A 6873-nucleotide genomic window follows, 5' to 3' on the forward strand; every position below is an offset into this window, starting at 1 on the left:
TTTCTGTGTATAATGTGTTCTAGACGGCTACCCTGCCAGCCAATGTAATGCAGCTGGGCCCTCATCGTGGTTCCTACACAATCTGTGCACTTTTACTGATGTTTTACCCACTCGGGTTCCATACATTTATTACTAAATTCCTAACAGTTTAAGGTGACAGTTTTCCAAACTTCTAGTCGTCCAGTCTAGTCAGACGCAGAGCGGGCATCAAAATGACCACATACAAATAGAAATTTAATCTGTAAACTTAAAAGGTATTTCCACTTTTGCAGCCAAATTGGGATAATACTTACTTTGTTACATGTCCTTAAAAAAATAGAAAGCTTACCTTATTTTAGATGTTCTCTTCTGGAACTTTCAGGAAACAAAAAAATGTACTTAGTCCTCTTAGTTTATGAGGAGGTCTGAGAAGCTAGGTTTACCATACTTAACCCCATCTGTACTCTGCAGAGCAGATAGCATCTCACCAGTTGACATCGATAAAACTATAGCATGCAAAATCTGGTGCTGCTGCACATGGTAGTCAGTCAGCTTCAAACTTCAGCTTGTTCAGTTAACCACTTAAGCCCCGGAAGATTTTACCCCCTTCCTGACCAGGGCCTATTTTGCGATTCGGCACTGCGTGACTTTAATGGACAATTGCGCGGTCATGCGACGCTGTACCTAAACGAATTTGGCGTCCTTTTTTTCCCACAAACAGAGCTTTCTTTTGGTGGTATTTGATCACCTGTGCGATTTTTTGATCGTGCGCTATAAACAAAAAAAGAGCGTCAATTTTGCAAAAATAACAATATTTTTCACATTTTTTTATATGAAATTCCCCCCCAAAAAAATGTAAAAATCAAAATTTTTTAACATTTTTGGCCAATTTGTTTTATGCTACATATGTTTGGTAAAAAAAATCGCAAAAAGCGTATTTTGATTGGTTTGGGCAAAAGGTATCGCGTTTACTAACAAAGGGAAAGATTTTTGTCATTTTTGTTGTTTTTTTTTTTAATGCGTAATGGCGGCGATCTGCGTTTTTTTGCGGTACTGCAACATTGCGGCCGACAGATCGGACCCTTGACTGACATTTTTGACACTTTTGGGGTTACCAGTGACATTTCTACAGTAATCAGTGCTATACATATGCATTGTTACTGTAAAATTACACTGGCAGTGAAGGGGTTAACTTTTTTTGAGAGGGAGGGGTGGTGTGTGTCCCTAGGGGCGTGCTTTCTACTGTGATTGGCTGTGGCTTGAGGTGTAGGAACAGTGATCAACGGTCCTACATAGTAGAACCGTATGATCACTATTCCTACACATGGGAGAATGACAGGAGGCTTGTTTACATCAGCCGCCTGCCTTTCTCCCTCTGCACCGACGATTGCCGAGTGACGCCGGTCACACGCACGGGGGGGGGTCCGTGACCGCGCGGGAGCGTGCCTCCGGGGGCGCGCTCGCTCCCTAGACCCTCACAGGCTAGCGACGTAGTACAACATAGCTTTGCCTGTGAGTGGCTGACCGCCGCAGTAAATAGTCTTTCGGCGGTCGGTTAAGCTTTGACAATAAAACCTGGAAGCTGATTGGCTTCTATGCAGAGCTTCACCAAATTTTGCACTCCCCAGTCTTAATAAATCAACTCCTGTCTGCCTAAGCAAAACGTTGAAGGTTTAGGAGATGCGCTTCTCCATTCTATGTGAAGAGAACTGGACTGAACCAGTCCCCATATCAAGGACAGATCATGAAAACCTACTTGAGAAATCCGTGCAGTCAACAATAATACTTCCTGAGAAACATCTGGGTAATAAAGATTTTTTTTATTAGTTATGCCATGTGAATTTGAACACATAAAAAACATAGTGGGGTTCCTCATATTTGACTGCAAAAGTGCAAGTACATTTTAACCGGTTCCCAACTGCCCGCCGCCTATTTACTGCGGCAATGCGGCCCTCCTGCACAAACCGACGTAGACCTAGAGTTGTGCGCCTGCAGCTAAAGGGCGAGCGCGCAGCCGGCGGTGCACTCCCGCCCACACTCCGCAGCGGGGACTCCGATGCATGGGGCAGACGGCTTCGATTGCCGCCTGACACCCGTGATCGCTCCCCACTGAGAGAGAAGAACGGTCAGCTGTTGTAAACACAGCAGACTGTACTTCTCCCTGGAATGATCACAGAGCTTCTGTGATCCTTCTATATAGGATCACATGTCTCTGTGATCATTTCACAAGCCACGCCCCCCCGCCACAGTTAGAATCACTCCCCTAGGCTCACATTTAACCTCTTGATCCCCCACAGTGTTAAACCCTTCCCTGCCAGTGTCATTATTACTGTAACAGTGCATATTGTTAGCACTGATTACTGTAGTAATGTCACTGGTACCCCCAAAAGTGTCAAAAATGTCAGTTAGGGGTCCGATCTGTGCGCTGCAATGTCGCAGTCCCACAAAAAAAAATAATCGCAGATCGTCACCATGACTAGTAAAAAAAAAAAAAAAACAATAAAAATTACATAAGTCTTTCTCTTAGTTAGTAAACACGATAACTTTTGCGCAAACCAATCAAATTACGCTTATTGCGCTTTTTTTTACCAAAAATATGTAGCAGAAAACAAATTGGCCTAAAATGTTAAAAAATTTTGATTTTTAAATTTATTTTTTTTGAGAATGTCATATAGCAGAATGTGAAAAATATTGTTTTTTCTTGACAATTGTCGCTCTTTTTTTGTTTATAGCGCAAAAAATAAAAATCGCACAGGTGATCAAATACCACCAAAAGAAAGCTCTATTCGTGGGAAAAAAGGCCATCAATTAGGTGTTAGTATTTAGGTACAGTGTCACATGACCGCGCAATTGTCCGTTAAAGTAACGCATTGCCGAATCGCAAAATAGGGCCTGGTCATTAAGGGGGCAAATCCTTCCGATCTTAAAGTGGTTAAGAAACAAATTATGCTTTATAATAAGCCTGCTATTTTACTTTGAAAATGTAACATTTAAGGAGCACAAATATGTTTTGGATGCAAATCAGTTTTATATCTATAGGTGAAGTGCAATTCTACCCTCCACACATAGTTTTGTGTATATTTTAAAAAAGCTGGGTTCTGATTAAGCATGATGAAACTGTATTCTGCATAGTAGAATAGATGGATTTCATCTCAGTATAAATGGACAGGTCAAACATCTTGCTAGGTTCGGCACATAGAGTTTAGATAACTTTAGCAAGCTCTGATCTACAGTATACAAAACATAATTACAATGGTTCAAATGTTCTGAGCAGGGCCCTCTTAATCCTCTTGTATTTTATTGTATTGTAAATGTACTGTCTCCCTCTAATATTGTAAAGCGCTGCGTAAACTGCTGGCTCTATAGAAATCCTTATTAATAATAATAATGTCAAAATGTTTTTTTTTTTTTTAACCTTAACCACTTAAGCCCCGGAAGATTTTACCCCTTCCTGACCAGCGATTCGGCACTGCGTGACTTTAACGGACAATTGCGCGGTCGTGCGACGCTGTACCTAAACGAATTTGACGTCCTTTTTTTCCCACAAACAGAGCTTTCTTTTGGTGGTATTTGATCACCTGTGTGATTTTTTGATCATGCGCTATAAACAAAAAAAGAGCGTCAATTTTGCAAAAATAACAATATTTTTCACATTTGTTTTTATGAAATTCCCCCCCCAAAAAAAATGAAAAAATCTAAATTTTTTAACATTTTCGGCCAATTTGTTTTATGCTACATATGTTTGGTTAAAAAAAAAAAAAAAATCGCAAAAAGCGTATTTTGATTGGTTTGCGCAAAAGTTATCGCGTTTACTAACAAAGGGAAAGATTTCTGTCATTTTTGTTGTTTTTTTTTTAACGAGTAATGGCGGCGATCTGCGATTTATTTTGCGGGACTGCGACATTGTGGCGGACAGATTGGACCCTTGACTGACATTTTTGACACTTTTGGGGTTACCAGTGACATTACTGCAGTAATCAGTGCTATACATATGCACTGTTACTGTAAAAATAACACTGGCAGTGAAGTAGTTAACTGTATTGGAGAGGGAGGGGTTAAGTGTGTCCTAGGGGCGTTCTTCTAACTGTGATTGGACATGGCTACTGGTGTAAGAACAGAGATCAACGGTCCTACATAGTAGAACTGTGTGATCTCCATTTTTACACAGGGGAGAATTACAGGTGGCTTGTTTACATTAGCCGCCTGCCTTTCTCCCTTCACGGCGAACAATCGCGAGTGACCGGCGGACATCGGGTCTGCCGGTCACATACACTGACTTGTTAGAGAACGAGCCGGGGAGGGGGGGCCTCAGCGGGCGTGCGCTCGCCCGCTATTGGCTCACAAGCGAGTGACAGGCTAGTGACATACCCATACGTCACTTTGCCTGGTCGGGGCTGACCGCTGCAGTATATGTACTTGCGGCGGTCAGCAAGTGGTTAATACATTCTCTGCATTTGGGTAAAAAAAACAAACAACTTACCACTACCTATCCTACCCACCCCTAAACACTTACCCAACTTCTCTACAGCTCTAGCACTGTCCTGGCTGCAGCATCGTTCACCTCACTTCCTGGTCCCACAGGAAGCACTGACAGAAGTGGAAGCCATAAGCTCCTGCCATTGTCAGTTAAACTGGTGTGAAGAGGGAGCGAGGACATAGCTTACTGGTGCTGGCTCTGGAGTGAGTGTGCACAATTGCCCGCTTAGCACCCGGCTTGCTTAGGAGGCACCAGAGGTAAAAAGTGTGGACAGAACTGGTGGGGGAACGCCAAAGAGGAGGTAGGGGACCGCTCTGCGTAATATTGTTGCACAGAACAGGTAAATATAACATCTTTTTATACTTCACTAAAAAAAAAATAAACCTTTTGTCTCATTTTAAGGTTGAACTTCACTGTAGAGGGCTGTCCGTGATACTTTTTTAATTTGCACTAACATACAATTTTCCAGGACAAGCTTTCGGGGTATGTCCCCTTCATCAAGATCCAAGCAGTACTCTTGATGAAGGGGACATACCCCCGAAAGCTTGTCCTGAAAAATTGTAGGTTAGTGCAAATAAAAAAAGGATCATGGACAGTACTCAATTGTCTCTTTTGCAAGTGCACTAATACGGCTACAATGACCTCAAGCACTGTAGAGGGCTGTTATACATTTGTGAAATATCCATCTTATGGTCTTTTTAGTTACCAACATTTTCGTGAATGGCGTAAACCAGTGTTTCTCAACCTTTTTTCAGTCAAGGCACCCTTTAAAACTCTGCACAATCTTAAGATACCCCCATTCTAAAATGTAAAACAACTAAACTCATAGTTTTACATAATACAGCAACATCTACAAACATAGGACACCCAACGTTAGAGGTCATTTATTCTTCCAAAGCACACAAGAAAGCTGTGCTAAATGCCTTCCTTTTCAACTGATGATGTTGTTTGGATTCTGGCGCCTAGAAGGTCATGATGATGCACAATGAAACCTGTGGCTTTGTGTATTCAAAAGGCAGGCTTAATCCACCGGCTGGCTTGTATATCATTTTTGGGCAATTTTTAGGCATTTTGCTAAGGCGCCCCTGGAGAAACCTGAAGGCACCCTGGTTGAAAAAGGCTGGCGTGAACAACAATGCTATTCTAAATGAATTCCTTAGTAAGTGAGCACTTTTTTACACGAAAGGATTTCTAATAAAAAGAGCTGGCATGAAACATTGATAAGTAATTCTACAAGACTCCCTTTCCTATGGGAAGTAGGGAGATTTACATCTGGAGCAAACACCCCCTAATTCATTTCAGAAAGAGGGGCTTAGTTATCATCTGAAGAAAAATGAGTAGATTCAGCTGCAATCCTGCAGAACAGGATAGTCAGACTTGCCGACTGCCTACATATGGCGGCAGTCAGCCACTCACAGGCAAAGTGACGTAGGGGTACGTCACTAGCCTGTGAGGCTCTAGGGAGCAAGCGCACGCCGCCGGAGGCACGCTCCCGCTCGCTCATGGACCCCCCCACGCGTGTGAGCGGCGGACCCGATGTCCGCCGCTCACTCACGATCGTCGGTTACAGAGGGGGAAAGGCAGGCGGCTAATGTAAACAAAGCCGCCTGTCAGTCTCCCCTGTGTAACAGCAGAGATCATACGGTCCTGCTATGTAGGACTGTAGATCTCTGCTGTAACATGAAAAGCCGCATCCCACAACAGTTAGAAGCACGCCCCTAGGGACACACATAGCCACTGCATCTCTAATAGAGTTAACCCCTTCCCTGCCAGTGTCATTTTTACAGTAACAGTGCATATGTATAGCACTGATTACTGTAGTAATGTCACTGGTAACCCCAAAAGTGTCAAAAATGTCAGTCAAGGGTCCGATCTGTCCGCCGCAATGTCGCAGTCCCGCAAAATAAATCGCAGATCGCCGCCATTACTCGTTAAAAAGAAAAACAATAAAAATTACAAAAATCTTTCCCTTAGTTAGTAAACGCAATAACCAATCAAAATACGCTTATTGCAATTTTTTTTTACCAAACATATGTAGCACAAAACAAATTGGCCTAAAATGTTAAAAAATTTTGATTTTTAAATATTTTTTTGGGGAATTTCATATAAAAAAATGTGAAAAATATTGTTATTTTTGCAAAATTGGCGCTCTTTTTTTGTTTATAGCACATGATCAAAAAATCGCACAGGTGATCAAATACCACCTAAAGAAAGCTCTGTTTGTGGGAAAAAAAGGACGTCAATTTCATTTGGGTACACGACCGCGCAATTGTCCGTTAAAGTCACGGAGTGCCGAATCGCAAAATAGGCCCTGGTCAGGAAGGGGGTAAAATCTTCCTGGGCTTAAGTGGTTAAGTAGATTTTCTTTTATTACTCGAAAATGGCATACAGCTTTAAAAATAGGAATCTGTTAGAAA

The sequence above is a fragment of the Pelophylax lessonae genome, assembly GCF_965119305.1.
Source record: "Pelophylax lessonae genome assembly, chromosome: 13".
NCBI classification, from domain to species: Eukaryota; Metazoa; Chordata; class Amphibia; order Anura; family Ranidae; genus Pelophylax; species Pelophylax lessonae.